The following is a 5,936-nucleotide window of genomic DNA, read 5'->3' as shown; positions in this document are numbered from 1 at the left end:
CCGGAGGACAAAACCTCTTTGTAAGGTAAGCTTTAAGATCGGTCCAGGTCTGGATATTCCGATCAAGACGGTTAGTCTCACAGTGATTCCTCCAAGCGGCCCTGGCCGTTTCCAAAATTTTTAACCTGGCGAGAGCCATCTTACTTCTCTCATTATAGCCAGTTACATCAAAGTATTCTTCCATATCCTCAATCCACTTCTCCACTACCTCACCTAATTGCTCCCCTTCACCCTTGAAGGAGCCAGGCTGGGATCTGTGTAGGGCTTTTCGAACATCCAGATCTAACTCTTCGCCATCGGTTAGAGGATCCGGTTGCCTTGCATGGGCCGCGTGCCTCATGATTCTGGGTGACAAAACGAGATTTTCGTCAACTTAACTTTGACAACAGATTTATGATTATTTAAATTTTATGATTTATTCTTTAAAAACAGATAATTATTTCATCAGACTTCATGAAACAAGATTTACTCTGATAATTTTATTAACCATATTCACAATCATGAAAATAATTTGGATTTTTTTTTGGCAAAACATCGTTTATTATCAAAAGTTTTCGATATATACATAGAGCATCACGGGTCCCAAAATCACTGCATGCATAAAGAAGCAAAACTGCAAAGGAGACATACCATCAATGATTTAATATTCACATGATCACAAGATTTTTTGTGATAATAACACATGTGAACAAGTTATTCACATGTTCTCATGTTACCGTTCACAAAATAACAGGTCACTTGCCATTTGGAAACCCCTTGGGAATAAGCTAAGAAGATTTTTTATGCCCGACAAAGATAATTTTTTTAGGCCCTTGTGAAAGCTTTGTGAATATAACATGTGATCACAATATTTTTTGTGTTATTAACATATGTTATTAACATGTTCACATGTTCTCGTTTACGTCAGTGAAATCCCTGCATACCATGGTACACACGATTCATTACAGAAAGAGGTGCTGTAATTCTACTTCTAGGGATAAAGCAGCTAAGAAGACTAAAAACTCAGCATGAAATTCTGAAGTTCCTGGGTGAATGATCAAAGAGTTGTACATGATGAACAAGCCCTAGCCTTATCAGAATCATGGCTAAGGAAATATTTTGCCTGAGCCTCTGACGCTGACTGGTACTGACATTAATACATCGTCCTCCAAAGAACCACATATACCAACGTAGCTCAATAGGATCAAGAAAGTAAAGACTCTTAAAATGACGTGCGAGTCTCACTCTGCTTACTCGGGTCGTAGTTAGCAGAGTTGGTGAGGTGCTCAAATGCAAAGGCTATCATATCCTGACTCTAGGAGAGTTCAAGAATGCCAGATAGATTCAGGGTATCCATCTATAAATTTCCAATTCAATTTATGAGTTTTCAATTTTTGAAGTTCATTCAACACAATATTAACAATTAAAAACATTATTTCCCAGATTTACTTTAAAATTTAAGCAATTTGTGTTGCTGTTTCGTAAATTTACAACAACGCCTTGATACCAACTGTGAGATCCCAACTACCCCCTCTGCGCACCGGGTTCCCGGATGGTAGCAGCGGAAGTAGCATCCTTTTGTGCGAGGGAGGGTTTCTCACTCGGGGCCTCGCCCTCGAATATCCGGGCACGAGACTAAGCTAGTGGTCATTCTAAAAACCGAAACCGAAAAATTTCCCATGCCTGAAAAACGGGGAGAATTCCACCATTTATTTTCTTAACGAATTTTACTAACGAGGTCAAAATACTGAACTAACCTTCATCTGAATAAACTAGATAGAAGGGACACTATTACAGACTTAACTTGAAGGGATCAGATCAACGCTTTTTTCCTAATTGAATCGGGCACAGCCGCCGTTGATCTATTCATCAGAGAAGTCTTCAGGCTTCTATTTAACTACTCGAGTTCTTAGCGTACTCCTATTAATCCATTTTATTATTAAAACTCTACTGATTCTAGCCTAACCCCATCCGTTAGCCACTGCCCAACCACTGGAATTAGTAGAACTAGACAAGTACTCACCCACCCATAATTAACTTTTGCTTTAGAATACAGATACGCACACACTCCTCTTTAAACTTTAACTTTTAAAAACAATCCATTGATAAACAATTATTGGTTACAGATGTCATAACTCAAAATTTCCATTCAATCCTTGTTTCTCACAAAACAGTATCACTCTGGACTCTCCGTTGAGACCAGCAGGTCAACACAACGAGATCCAGTAATAGATTACAATAATTTTCTCGTCATCATACATATATATATCTTCCACGACATACACATGGGTGTCCCGCGAGCCCGTGCATCGCCTGGTCAGAGCCCTCCAAGATCCTCCCTAGGTGTCCTGGCACTTCACTTAGGGACCGCTTCGTCGACCCTCGCCCATCGTACCGGAAGCACACCATTTTTCACCATACCCATGCTGGTCAAGACCTGGGCAGGTTTTTGCCGCATGAGCCATCCTTTGAACACTCCCCGCCAGTTGTTGCAACCGAACTTCCCTTAGAAAAACACATATAGGTCAAATGCTCCCTCCAGCATTCCCACATAAGACAGTCCTTTAAGAAAACAGGGTTTCTATGCAAGTTTTTCGTTTTGATTTTCTTTGGAATACAATGGGTATATCTTAAATCCGTATCCCAATACTTCTAGATCACAAGTCTTAAATGCCAAGAGAATTTCCTGGATTCTGTAACCTTGATCCTCAGATCAGAATCAAGGGTCTTAACTTGATTTCAGATTCGGTGGGTGATTTGAGTGAAATTTTCCTAAACTGGTCACATTGTCTTTTCTTAAAACTGAGGAAGGAGATAAAGTCTTGGTCATAGTGATTGAGGGTTTGAGTCTCGAAAGGTTCTCCCTGAACTAACTTTCTCGAAGGGTAATATTTCAATTACTACTTTATTAAATTTTAATCATGGAGTCTTTTTCTTAACTGAATTTAAAACTAATCATGAATTCCTATGAGGAATAAATTAATCATTTATCTAAAATTTTAATCATGGAGTCTTTTTCTTAACTGAATTTAAAACTAATCATGAATTCCTATGAGGAATAAATTAATCATTTATCTAAAATTCCAACTTCGATAATTTTTCTAAATTTTCTCATTACCATCCTAGAGAATATGAAACGGTAGAATTTTCTCTCACAGAGTATTTACTTATTCATTTACCAATATTCATGGGATTTAAACATAGCATTAAAGAGAACTCTTATTTTGATATAAAAATTTGTATGCATCTATTTATGCAAAAAATCCAACTTCTATGGAAATAATACTTTTATAGAAAAGAAAATTCTTTTATGCATCTATTTATGTAAAAAAATTAATTTTGATGAAAGTAACACTTTTATAATAAAAAAATTCTTTTGTGCATCATTTTATGCATCAAAATCAATATTGGTGAAAGTAACACTTTTATAACAAAAAAAAATTCTTTTATGCATCATTTTATGCATAAAAATCAATATTGATAAAAGTAACACTTTTATAATAAAAAAAATCTTTTATGCATAAAAATCAATATTGGTTAAAGTAACACTTTTATAATTAAAGAAATTCTTTTATACATCATTTTATGCATAAAAATCAATATTGATGAAAGTAACACTTTTATAACTTGAAAAAATCTTTTATGCATAAAAATTAATATTGGTGAAAGTAACACTTTTATAATAATAAAAAATTCTTTTATGCATCATTTTATGCATAAGAATCAATATTGATGAAAGTAACACTTTTATAATACTAAAAATTATTTCCAATATGCATCTGTCTATACAAAGAATTTAATTCTAATGAAAATCACACTTTCATAATAAAAAATTATCCAATATGCTTGTTTTTATGCATAGAATTTAAATCTAATGAAAATCACTCTTTTACAATAAAAAAATAACCAATATGCATCGTTTTATGCATAGAATTTAAATCTAATGAAAGTCACTCTTTTATAATAAAAAATTAACCAATATGCATCTTTCTATGCATAGAATTTAAATCTAATGAAAGTCACTCTTTTATAATAAAAAAATAACCAATATGCATATTTCTATGCATAGCATTAAAATCTAATGAAAATCACTCTTTTATAATAAAAAAATAACCAATATGTATCTTTCTATGCATAGAATTTAAATCTAATGAAAATCACTCTTTTATAATAAGAAAATAACCAATATGCATCTTTTTTTTTTCCGGGAGAGAGATCCTACTAATAGTTAACATTATAACTCGCTCAACGTCCCAGCCACGCTGGTATCGTGAGCTACAAGATCATCTACGCGGCCCTCTGAAGAGGGCAGCGACGACGAGCACACTCGACCACAGAGAGCGGAGGGGCTACACTGGAGTCCTCCTAGGAAAGGCGGCTAGAACACGATCGACGCCGAAAGGGAAGCTTATGGAGAGCGCGGATGAGAGGTGCCGCCGAGGGGTCCAAGCAGGGTTTGAACCCAAGACCTTTCGGTCCTAGGCAGGTCCTAGGCAAACACTTTACCACTTGGACTATCACCTCTTTGGCGGATATGCATCTTAATATGCATAGAATTTAAATCTAATGAAAATCACTCTTTTATAATAAAAAATAACCAATATGCATCTTTCTATGCATAGAATTTAAATCTAATAAAAATCATTCTTCTATAATAAAAAATAACCAATATGCATCTTTCTGTGCATAAAATTTAATTCTAATGAAAATCACATTTTTATTTTTTTTAAAATCCAATATGCATCTTTCTATGCATAGTATAAAAATAACCTTTAGAATACACAAATGGTGGGGATTGCTCTTTTTGAACAATAAATGATAAAACTTATTTCACAAAACTTAAGAAAATTTTGCCATAACCTCCTTTGTATGGCTGACCATTTTTTAATTTTTTCTATCCTCAAGTTACTTAAAAATTATCCCAAATGATTTAAAGCATTCTAAACTAATCAAATTCCACTTTTAAAAGAGAAACAATATGAAAAGTTTAATTTCAATAACTTGATTACTTATCTAGGATAAAGAAAGGCTGAATTTAAGAATAAAGAGAGGGGGAAAGCCTTTCCAACAAGGCATAACATCATTTTTTTATTTTAAAGAAAATAAAAATTAGAAAACCATTAAAAAGAAAAAGTAGGATTTCTAGCTTACTTGAATTTCTGTGAGCTTTCCTTTGGCTTAATGGTTTGAGGGATCTACTCTTGTTTGCAACAAGAGTGGCTGGCCACCAATTCTTTTGAAGACGCAAAGGTCAAAAACTAATGAATTCTCAATAAATTCACTATTTTTGGCTCTGGGGGTGGAGTAGAGTAACAGTGCATAAAACACTATTAAGCTTCTACAAAGGGGGAGGCTTCTATTTATAGGAAAAAGTGAGTGTCTAACCAAGCAAACCGATTCTAGAATTTTTCAGATCAGTCTGGTTAATTTTTGACCATTTTTGGGTCAGTTTAGCTTACTTTTTGTTGGAGCTAGACTTGAATTAGGAGAGAGAAGAGATGAAATATCTCAATATTTGAGAACTTAAAACTCCACCACACATGTGAAATAGGCGCCTCCTTCATGAGGGGAAATCCCCACTCTTGAGGTGTCAAAAATTCATTTTTTTAGTATTTCCTTTGGTCCTTAGTCCACTCTTCATCTTATGTGAGTATTTACTCATTTTTGGGGGGGTTTTCTTTATTTCTTAAATTTATCTTCTCCATGAATTTGGATGAATCTGATTGGCCCCTCAGAACCTGAATTTAAAATTTTCAAAAAATCTGGACCCTTAGGATAAGGTCTTTTGAACAGATTAAAATTTATTTCTAATGCACCTTCTGAAAATCTTTTTGAGCTTCTGTTTTTTCAGGGGAATTTATTTTAATAAGAAGAGATATTTTCCATCCAAAAATATCTAAAATCCGAATAACCTAGAACATTTTCTCTCTCTAAGCCAAAATAGGTAGAAACAAGAC

Source organism: Cibotium barometz, chromosome 4 (genome assembly GCF_041138505.1).
Source record: "Cibotium barometz isolate CiBa-2024 chromosome 4, ASM4113850v1, whole genome shotgun sequence".
In the NCBI taxonomy this organism is placed as follows: domain Eukaryota; kingdom Viridiplantae; phylum Streptophyta; class Polypodiopsida; order Cyatheales; family Cibotiaceae; genus Cibotium; species Cibotium barometz.
Note: the sequence above shows the minus strand (reverse complement) of the source record.